The 12,136-nt window shown below is 40.1% G+C and overlaps 1 pseudogene; it reads left to right on the top strand.

Moving 5' to 3' along the window:
• The first annotated feature begins 2,498 nt into the window (after positions 1–2,498).
• LOC149123285 (vacuolar protein sorting-associated protein VTA1 homolog) lies at positions 2,499–4,783 on the top strand (annotated as a pseudogene).
• Positions 4,784–12,136: the final 7,353 nt, after the last annotated feature.

A 12,136-nucleotide genomic window follows, 5' to 3' on the forward strand; every position in this document is an offset into this window, starting at 1 on the left:
TCCTATATATTGGAAAACCAAAAGACTCCACCAAGAAGTGATTATTGAAACTCATAAGAGAGTTTGGTGAAGTTGTAAAAAGACGCTAAAATCAATACACAAAAATCAATAAAAACCATTACATACACAAAATATGCCATTGCTGAAAAATAACTTATCAGATCAGTGCCATTCACGATAACCATAAACATTTTTTATTACCTTGGAATAAATTTAGTTACAAGGAGTGTGAAAGATCTTTACAAGAAAAATTAAAAACATTAAAGAAATACATGTTCATAAATCGGAAGAACTAATATCATCAAAATTCCCATACTACCAAAAGAAAATTGTTTTTAAATTTTATTTTTTACAATCATTTATTTATTTGAGTGGCAAGTTATAGACAAAGAGAGGGAGAGACAGAAAGCGATGTCTTCTAACTTGCTGTCGTTAATTCTCCAAATGGCTGTAATGGCTGGTGCTAGGCTGATCTGAACCCAGGAGCTAGGAGCTTCCTCCTCATCTTCTATGTGGATACAGGAGCCCAAGCACTTGGGCCATCTTCACCTCTGCCTTCCCAGGCCATGAGCAGAGAGTCTGGATCAGAGAACCAGCTGGGACCCAAACTGGCATCCATGAGATGCCAATGCCACAGAAGGCTCAACTTACTATTCCACAGTGCCAGTCCCCCAAAAGCAATTTACAGATTCAACATGATCCCAATCAAAATATCAACAACATTCTTCTCAGAGTTAGGAAAAAAATGATGTTAAAATTGGGATGAAATTCCAAGGCAATCTTAATAAAAGCAAAGAGGGAGGCATCACACTTCCAGAATTCAAGATCTACTACAGGGCAGTTATAATAAAAATAGCTTGTTATTGGCATGCCAAAAGACATGTAGACCTATTAAACAGAATAGATAGAACCTCTGAAAATTAATCTGCATGTCTATAAACCAGTTAGTTTGTGACAAACACATTTAAAGCAATCTCTGGAGAAAGGACAATCTCTTCAAAAATAGTGCTGGGAAAATTTGTTCTTCACAATGTAGTAGGAAACAAGATCCCCACATTGCAACTTGCACAAAAATTAAACTGTAATTGGATCAATCATCTAAATCTAGGAGAAAATATCAGGGAAACTCTGCAAGACACTGTCATAGAAAAAGACTTTTGGAAAAAGACCCATGAAGCACAGACAATAAAAAGGGAAAAATAGCCAAAGGAGATTATATCAAGCTAAGACACTTCTGAACTGCAACTAAGGAAGCAACTGACAGAATACAAGAAAATATTCACAAACTATTAGTAAAAATTTGCGAAATCTCTATGAGCTTAACAAATTCAACAACAAAACAAAAGAATCCAGTTCAAGAAATGGGCAACAGGCATTTTTCCTGTTATATTAACAGGCAGTTTTAACAAGCTTTTCCAAGGAAGAAATTCAAATGGCCAACAGATACATGAAAAAATGTTCAGGATCACTAGCGATCAGGGAAATGCTAATAGAAACCACAGTGATGATTTCTCCTCACCCCAGTTAGTATGGCTATCATACAGAAACCGAAAATCATTTTGGGGCAGGCACTGTGGCTTAGTGGGTTAAACCACTGCCTGCAGTACTGGCATCCCATATGAGTGCTGGTTTGAGTCCTAGCTGCTCCACTTTTGATCCAGCTTTCTGCTAATGAGCCTGAGAAAAGCAGTGGATGATGGCTCACGTGCTTGGATCCCTGTACCCATGTGGCAGACCTAGATGAAGTTCCTGGCTCTTGGCTTCAATCTAGCCCTGCCTTGGCCATTGTGGTCATTTGGGGAGTGAACCAGCAGAGATCTCTCTCTCTCTTTCTCTCTCTCTGTAAATCTGCAATTCAAATAAATAAATAAATCATTTTTTAAAAATCACCAAGTATTTTACTGAACAATTTTAAATGTTGTGTGAGCAGACATTCTATAACCATTGAATTATTTTTACAATAGTCTGGTTTAAACTGCTTTTCTGTGAATGTAAGAATATGTACTTGAAAAAAGTATAGGCTTGAGGAAGTGGTGATATGCTCGAGTGCTAGAGTGGAGATGGCCGAGACTTGCTCCACTGCCCCCACTCTCCCCACACATTAAGAACATTCAGCACCACCTGATGGTTCAAGAGCATGACAAGCCGGCGCCGTGGCTCAATTAGGCTAATCCTCCACCCTTGCGGCGCCGGCCGCACCGGGTTCTAGTCCCGGTTGGGGCGCCGATTTTGTCCCGGTTGCCCCTCTTCCAGGCCAGCTCTCTGCTATGGCCAGGGAGTGCAGTGGAGAATGGCCCAGGTGCTTGGGCCCTGCACCCCATGGGAGACCAGGAAAAGCACCTGGCTCCTGGCTCCTGCCAGGATCAGCGCGGTGCGCCGGCTGCAGCGGCGGCCATTGGAGGGTGAACCAGCGGCAAAGGAAGACACTTTCTCTCTCTGTCTCTCTCTCACTCTCCTCTCTGCCTGTCAAAAAAAAAAAAAAAAAAAAAAAGCATGACAAACGGGACTCTGTGGTGGCCAGTTACTGAATAGTTGCTCAAGAATTGATCTGAGAGGTGGTTGGCAGCCATTGTTTGATCATTTGTATCTCACCAAGGGGGTCATTTATATGCCATGCAAACTAGAATGAAGATTTCATAATAAAACTGAGTGTTGTAAATTTTATCAAAATTAATGGGTCAGTTAGAAGCTCTTAAGAAACAGTTGGGGGGCTGGTACTGTGGTGCAGCACATTAAAGCCCTGGCCTACAGTGCCTGCATCCCATATGTGCTCCAGTTCAAGTCCCAGCTGCTCCACTTCTGACCCAGCTCTCTGCTCTGCCCTGGGAAAGCAGTAGAAAGATGGCCCAGCTGGTACCACAGCTCACTTAGGCTAATCCTCTGCCTGCAGTGCCAGCACCCAGGGTTCTAGTCCTGGTTGGGGCACCTGGATTCTGTCCTGATTGCTCCTCTTCCAGTCCAGCTCTCTGCTGTGGCCCAGGAGTGCCGTGAGGGACAGCCCAAGTGCTTGGGCCCTGAACCCACATGGGGAGACCAGGAGAAGCACCTGGCTCCTGGCTTTGGATCAGCATGGTGTGCCGGCTGCAGTGTGCCAGCCACAGTGGCCATTGCAGGGTGAACCAATGGAAAAAGGAAGACCTTTCTCTCTTCTCTCACTGTCCACTCTGGCTGTCAAAAAAAAAAAAATGAAGATGGCCCCCAATATTCTTGGGCCCCTGCACCCCTGTGGGAGACCTGGAAGAATCTCTCCTGGCTCCTGGCTTCAGAACAGCACAGCTCCAGCCACTGCAGCCATTTGAGGAGTGAACTAGCAGATGTCAGACACCAGGTCTCTCTGTCTCTCTGCCTTTCTGTAACTCTGCCTTTCAAAATAAATAAATAAATCTTAACAACAACTGTTAGACCGGACTCAGATGGGACTCAATTATCCCAATGAGAGACTTCAATGATACAAAAGCAAAGAGGTTTATTCTAGCTCGAGCTAGGTCCACTCCTCCAATCATCACAGCAGTCTTCTGGATGAGGATCCATCCCATTTCTTTTGTGGCATTTAATATAGGGTTTTCAGAGACATTCTATACATTAATAGCACCATTCAGCAAATCATCTCATTCTGTGGGAAATTTAAAAGACATCTCTTAAAATTGCTTAGTAAATCCAGTGGTGGGAATAGACTAGTAAAGGTGGTTGGATGGCTCTGAGGTTGATACTTTTTAAAATGATTGGGGGCCTTTTAAAGTATAGGGTATGAACCGCTAGGGTGTACGTTCTTAAACTGCAGGGTTTTGGGATGTTATCAATCACCTTAACTGCCTGAAAAGATACATGGAACTTTAGGTATTTTCCCTGCTATCTGCTGATTGGCTGTTGCTAAGGGGAGTTTATCACAAGGGAGTTTATTTTTCTTCTTTCTAGAGTCTTTTTGGCTTAGGGTTCAGGGCCCGGTCATGCCCGAGTTACAAGATGGAGGCCTAGTCTAAAATAGCTGCACATTGATCCTAGGCTCAGGTTCTTCACAACAACAACAAAAGAAGAAACATTCTACCCAAGGAGTAGTTGGTTCTGCCCATTTGAGGAATTATTCTTGGATAATGTTTAAATATATGCAGACAGTGAACATTGTGCTGGGTAATTTCACAAAAAAACATGATCAAGTTCTTCTATACTGCAAGTCTTTTAATAGATGTCATAACTGTGTTTGAACATAACACTGATGAAAATGTGAAACACACAAAGTATGCAAGGTGGAAGGCAACATATATCCATAATTGCTTAAACAATGAGGAGACTCCTCAAGCATCGGCCCTATTGCAATTGAGGAAGATACTGATGGTGAAGAAAATGAAGATGCTGTAGTAGCATCTCTGCCCATTCCACACACCTCAGCCATCATCCCATCTTCAGCAGTTGACCCAGGCAGCATGCCATCAGACAGCTACTTAGATTGAATACAGATTCCTCTGGGTGCACATGCCACAGCCAACACACCAGCAGAAAGTGCCTCATAGCATGGGTGTAACAAGGAATACCATCCAACCTACTCTATAGACTATGCCAACGCCATTGATCCTGCACTTTCCAGTACGGTTTCCCAAGGCGATACCCACCTCACCCCTGAGGACTTTTGTGAGAGCTCAGAGATACTGCAAATGTGCTCACAGTGCTTTTACAATATGAAGATGTAAGCACTGCCATTCAGAATCTACAGAAAGCCCTCAAGCTACTGATGACTGACAGAGGGAATGAAGACTTTGTACAACAGATCCACGAATCTTTGGCATAAAGAACTAACTCCATTACCCATATCTTCAGCCTATCAAGAGTACAGTTTTAAGAAAGACTTCAGTTGAATTGAATATGATGATTAAATTTGTGAATATCAGATTCCCTTTGAAGCATTTTCATCAGTAGCCTGAACCAGTTTTATTGTCCATTTTAATGGCTCCAATAATTTATGGGTACATAGGGCTGATGTGGCAAAGAATCCTAAAAACACCCTTTGAACCCTGCTTCAGCAAATGAAAACACGGAAAATATATATTGGAAATAAGCTTTATTAATTTACATACATGAAGAGAATTTTTTAAAATGCCATAATATTTGGACAAACAGATCACATTACTTTGCAGTAAAATTGTACATCTAATAAAAAGATTCCAGAATTGTCTAGATTAGAGATTACCTTTTTGTTTTCCTTAAGACTTATATAAAACAAAATACAAATGTCTCCTATTAAGTGTTAGATTAACCTGAAAAACTTATGTTCAAAACACAATTTTTTATTCATTAGAATTTATAGTTGACTAGAAGGAAAAGTCATTCAGTAAAGGAGTAGAAGTGCTTTCAGACTTAATATTAAGAATGTTGGTTTCCCAAATGCTTTTCTTATCCATTCAGCTTAAGGTGAATTGGTATTTCGCTGCATCAGCAGTCTGACTGCATGTCTTAGAGAATCGAAAAATAGATGTCGGTCTGTAGAGATGCCTGAAGAGTTGGTGCTTTTAAGTTAAGATTCTTCTCAGCTGCTGAGGAGTACGTTCCATTGAGTGCATAACTATGAATGATTTCAGAAGATTTATAAGACTTAAGATACTCAATTGTTAAGTTTACGAATTTTGTGGGAAATTATGGACTTACGGTGTCACCTGAATTTGATGTGTTAAAAAAAAATAAATATAAAGATTCTTTTTAAATAAAACTTAAAAAAAGTATAGGCTTGTATGGAACAAGATGTTTCTAAACTTCATAACATGCTGTTATTTTAATACAAAACATACAATAAGCAAAAAAATTTTTTTTTTTGGACAGGCAGAGTGGACAGTGAGAGAGAGACAGAGAGAAAGGTCTTCCTTTGCCGTTGGTTCACCCTCCAATGGCCGCCGCGGGGGCCTGCCGCACTGATCCTATGGCAGGAGCCAGGTACTTTATCCTGGTCTCCCATGGGGTGCAGGGGCCCAAGCACTTGGGCCATCCTCCACTGCCCCCCCCCCCCCCCCACTCCCTGGCCACAGCAGAGAGCTGGCCTGGAAGAGGGGCAACCAGGACTAGAATCCAGTGCCCCGACCAGGACTAGAACCATGGTGTGCTGGCACCGCAAGGTGGAGGATTAACCTAATGAGAGCCGTGGCGCCGGCCTTAAGCAAATGTTTTAAACATAAATAATTGATTATAAATAGCTTGTGTTTCTACTCAAATACACTTGTGAAGAAAGTACAATTTACCCACAAAATAATCTAGAATTTCCTAATAGTATCTAACTTAAATAATGAAATAAAAACATCCTAAAACATTTTTCGTTTGTGTGAATTTAATTACAGTACTTTAAATTAGCATTTTCCATCCCAAAGGTTATTGAAAGTTTTGAAAGGGGAGATAAACTCCATGAGGTTAGTAGATTTTTCTGTTCTAAATTCTTCATGTACTTGGGGCTAGTGCTGTTGTGCAGCTCAGGTAAATCCTCTGCCTGTGGTGCCAGCATCCAGTATGGGGGTACCGGTTCTAGTCCCTGGCTGCCCCTCTTCCAGTCCAGTTCTCTGCTACGGGCCTGGGGGAAAGCAGGCTGGAAGATGGCCCAGTGCTTGGGCCCCTGCACCTGCATGGGGGCCAGGAAGAAGCAGCTGGCTCCTGGCTTTAGACCCATGATAGACTCTGGCCATTGAAGCCATCTGGGGAGTTAATCAACAGAGGAGAGAGACCTTTCTCTCTGTCTGTGTAATTCTACCTCTCAACTAAATAAAATCTTAAAAAATATATTCTTTATATACTCATATTAATTTAACAACCTCCTATTTTACGAAAAATGAGGGTTAATGGTTTATGACTTCTGCTAGTCTGTGATTGTTACAAAGTAAAACTTCTAGTTTTAATCTAGAAGATAATTCCTTATCTGCAATCACCTTATTGTAACAAAAATTGTGGTACATAAGTTAATAGTCTTTAAGTAAATACAAATTAGGAGAATATTTAGCAACTTAAAAACACCTGGCTAAGAAAATTTATTCAGATGCGCCAAACAAGATTCCTTGTTGGGGTAACCACATGCTGAATTTCTGGTTTTTTATTTATGTGTCTCATGGTCACAGGCCTGTGAACGGCAACAGAACACAACATAAGAATGATGAGCACTCCTCTAATGCTAGAGACATATGTGCCCTGTCAGGACTATCTTGGCCTAACTCATCAAAAGACTCAGGAATAAATGTTTCTGTTTTCAAGAGAATTGTGGGCCTGGTGCCATGGGCAAAGTAGGTTAATCCTCCACCTGCAGCACTGGCATCCCATATGGGCACTGGTTCTAGTCCCAGGCTGCTCCTCTTTCAATCCAGCTCTCTGCTATGGCCTGGAAAAGCAGTATAAAGATGGCCCAAGTGCTTGGGCCCCTGCTCTATGGGAGACTGGAAAGAAGCACCTGGCTCCCTGGCTTGGATTGAGCAGCTCTGGCTGTTGCAGCCATTTGGGGAGTGAACCAATGGATGGAAGACCTTTCTCTCTGTCCTACCTCTCACTGTCTATAACTGTACCTCTCAAATCAATAAACAAAATCTTTTTTAAAAAAAATCTTTTTAAAGTGAATTGCAACTACTATTGCATGTTTTCTTTCACAACTTCAAGTGGACATAGCTCATAAAATAAAATGAATCATGGTTTCATAAACATTAAAGCTTATCATAGACAATTGGTAACAATGGCGCAATAGCTTCTTTCATAGTCTCTTATATAATTAATAAGCCAATTATTTTTCTTCCTACTCTGCAAAGCCAGTCAATGCAATTGATTTCAAATTTAGAATTTTCAAATCACCCAGAAATGCACAATGTTAATGCTTTTGGAGCTTTTATAAGAGCACAAAATATCAATTTTTAATTCTTGTACTTTTTAACATTAGAGAGTTCTAAGACATTAAATAGTACTTTTTCTTTCTAACCCATGTAAGACTAACAATGTGTAGAAAAAAAAATATGAGGGATTTTATTCACATGAATAAATAATTGTGCTTTTCTCAGATGCATGCTTCAACTTTGGTTATTTTTCCTCTCCACTGAAGCCAGGAAGAAGAGAGTCCTGTGGAAACTAATAAAATGTACCCCTGGTGTTCTTAAATGATTACTTTTTGGACAGGAACTTCCAAGAAACAACACCACAGTTGTAGTGAACTTTTTCTGTGGTTGAATCTTCTCTTTGCTTTCAGGAGACCAAGAGAAGCCACCTGGAGATCTCAGAGAAGGCCACACATGGGAATGGAGGGGCATGCATCTCCTCTGGAAGCAGTTGTGTCTGTGAAATTTTTTGCTTATGGTAAACTTGACTGGTCTCTATCCATTGATAAAGAAGAGACTCATCATAAAAATTAGTAATACAGAAAAAAAATCATTGAAATTTCATTTTTTTCTGCCACAGGCAAGTGGAACAATATCTCTCACAGTAAAAACAAACAGACTGTAAAGAGTCTATCCAATATCTTTGGCTCTCCTCACATTCTAAGAACAGACCTTGGAGAACTTCTAGCTGCCTCTTCCAGAAAAGTAGATCAGTAAATAAATTATTAATTAAAAAAAAAAAGGAGGTAACTTTTTTTTTTCTGTATTTTCTGGATAGGATTCCTGTCTTTGAATCAATATGTCATGATTTTTATTCATTTTTCCTTCTTTGGAATTGGAGTAGGAGTAGGCAAAAACATGCATGAAAGAAGGGAAAAAGCTTAAAGCACTAGGGTGTAAAGTAGGAACAAATAGACAGGAAGGCTGGAGGTGAAGGGGTAATGACTAGGTTAGGGAAAAAAGCCAGCTTATTAAATCCTTAAAAAGAGAAAGGAAGAAAGGAGGAGGAAATAGAGAAGTATGGTTATGTTCTTATGGAATTACATTCTTATGCAATCTGATCTTTTTGTATTAATAAAAATAGAAATGTTTAACAATTGAAAATTTATTCCTTTAGTGAATCACTACTCATTCCAACACTCTATAAAAACAGAATCCAAAGGCAGGCATAGGTTGCAGGGTGGGGCACAGTGCAAGTGGCAGTGACAGACTTATTTCTCTAATATCAAATTCTGCACCACAACTTCTAATCCACCAAAGTTCTGCATCACCCAGAATCAATTTCATAAAATAAACCACTTAGGGCAAAAGCTCAGAGAAAATCAATGTCCCCATTATTCTTTGCCTGTGAAGCACTCATAAAAATTAGCATGCTGCTAAAGAAAATGAGATTATGGCCAAGCTATGTATAAAAAACACAGGAATGCAAAGTCCAGGAGGCAGTTTGGTGTTTCATGAGCACCCAAAGTGAACTGCAGAAGAAGGGGATGCATTACAGAATGGGAGCTGAGTAGGCAGCACAGCCAGCAGTGATCACCAAGCCATTAACCTGAGATTGATGAGTATTTGTGAAGTGTACAAATGAGTTCTACCTATAACAACAGTAATTACTTTTTCTTTAGGATACAAGGAAAAACACATTTTTTTCCAATTTTTATCTGTTTTTGATTTTATTTTTAAAGGCAGGGGAGAGGGAGAGGAGAGAGATTTCTTCCATTTTCTAGTACATCCCCAAATGCTCACAATAGCAGGCAATGTTCAGCCTGAAGCCACTGGATCCTGGAACTCCATGCAGGCCTGGGAGAGTTCAGTTAATTCTGAGGACATACAGTCTTCAGTGACACCTGTCTTTATAAAGACATATCTCAATACAATAAAACTCCCTACTCAGGACTTTTAGAGATCCATAGAGAAAACTTTCAAATATTTTTGCAGATGAATGCAAACAGAAATCTGGAGACTTCTGTGAGCCAACAAGTTCCCTGCCTACCTGAGAATCAGTTTGGTCACCAGGGAGATCAAGGGAAGAGGATCTAAGCAAAGCCATTTGGGACCTGTGCCCAGAGTCTTATCTCTTGAGTGAGCATAAAGGCAGCCCAGTCACTGGGCACTGGCAGTTACCTTGGACCACCTTAATCCTGAAGTGGCTACACAAACCCCAGAAGTCAACTCCAAATTGGGCTGGAGTTATCAGACTGGAAGTCTGGTCAAAAATTGTCACCCATTAAGGAATCTGGACACAGGAATGGCCAAAGAACCATTAGGAGGGCTCACAATAGAGAACTAAGTGGGTAAATAAATGCACAGATCCTAGACCAAGGCAACAGGCAATGATAAACCTTCTCTTTTGTTGCAAAATTTTCTTATTTTATCTTAAAAGAGCCTTGAGAAACAGATCTGTAGACATCTCATGTGTAAGACAAACATGTATCATTCATAATTGGCCTATAAATATTAGCATTCTTGGCCTGATCAATAAGCCTCAGGAACTAGCTCAGGGAGGGGCAAGGAAAGGGAATCTTCTGTCTGTTTTCTTGGAAATATACATCCTCCATGAACTGCTTCTTACAAAACATTTCTCCAATTATCCAGGAGAAATACATCAACTCTGAAGAGGCTACATTTTTTTTTTTCCATAGAGCCCAACACCTGTCTTGGGAATCAACCTGTGATGCCAGGTAAATGGATAAGAAAGCCAATTGGAATCATCTACTAAAAGACAGATACTTTACCCAAATCACTATATTTTACTCTACAGAAAAATGTAAACTGAATCACAAAGAACTCCAGTCGATCAATCCCCTGGTTTAAGCAAAGAGCATATTTGCATTACTCCAGATATGCAGGCCTCTCTTTTCTGTTGTACTCTCATGTGGACTATCTGCATAGGGACACAGAATGAGGGGGAGGCTGCAGCAGTAAAAATGCTCAATGTTTCAATTACAAAACTGATTTTTAATTATCTCAAATTCAGTCATAAAAATTCTGCTCAAAGCAAGACACACATAAAGCCAAGCTCATCCCTTTCTCAACAAAAATTTAATGCAATGAGAATTACAAAATCTTAAAGAAAGAAATAGAAGAGGGATACCAAGAAATGGGAAAAATCTTCCATGCTCGTCGGATTTGGAAGAATCAATAGCATCAAAATGTCCATTCTCCCAAAAGCAATTTATAGATTCAATGCAATACCAATCAAAATACCAAAGACATTGTTCTCAGATCTGGAAAAAATGATGCTGAAATTCATATGGAAATGCAGAAGACCTCAAATAGCTAAAGCAATTTTGTACAACAAAAACAAAGCCAGAGGCATCACAATACCAGATTTCAAAGCATACTACAGGGCAGTTGTAATCAAAACAGCATGGTACTGGTACAGAAACAGATGGATAGACCAATGGAATAGGAGAGAAACACCTAGAAATCAACCCAAACATCTACAGCCAACTTATATTTGATCAAGGATCTAAAACCAATTCCTGGAGCAAGGACAATCTATTCAATAAATGGTGCTGGGGAAAATTGGATTTCCACGTGCAGAATCATGAAGCAAGACCCCTACCCTTTTTCACCTTACACAAAAATTCACTCAACATGGATTGAAAGACTTAAATCTATGACCTGACACCATCAAATTATTAGAGAACATTGGAGAAACCCTGCAAGATATTTGCACCGGCAAAGACTTCCTGGAAAAGACCCCGGAGACACAGGCAGTCTAAAGCCAAAATCAACTTGTGGGATTGCATCAAATTGAGAAGTTTCTGTACTGCAAAAGAAACAGTCAGGAGAGTGAAGAGACAACCGACAGAATGGGAAAAAATATTTGCAAACTATGCAACAGATAAAGGGTTAATAACCAGAATCTACAAAGAGATCAAGAAACTCCACAAAAACAAAACCAACAACCCACTTAAGAGATGGGCAAAGGACCTCAATAGACATTTTTCAAAAGAGGAAATCCAAATGGCCAACAGGCACATGAAAAAATGTTCAAGATCACTATCAATCAGGGAAATGCAAATCAAAACCACAATGAGGTTTCACCTCACTCCCAGTTAGAATGGCTCACATTCATGAAATCTACCAACAACAGTTGCTGGAGAGGATGTGGGGGAAAAACGGACACTAACCCACTGTTGGTGGGAATGCAAACTAGTCAAGCCACTATGGAAATCAGTCTGGAGATTCCTCAGAAACCTGGAATATAACCCTACCATACAACCCAGCCATCCCACTCCTTGGAATTTACCCAAAGGAAATTAAATTGGCAAACAAACAAGCGGTCTGCATATTAATGTTTATTGCAGCTCAAT

Source organism: Oryctolagus cuniculus, chromosome 12 (genome assembly GCF_051225735.1).
Source record: "Oryctolagus cuniculus isolate XC-2025 breed Fujian yellow rabbit chromosome 12, ASM5122573v1, whole genome shotgun sequence".
NCBI lineage: Eukaryota > Metazoa > Chordata > Mammalia > Lagomorpha > Leporidae > Oryctolagus > Oryctolagus cuniculus.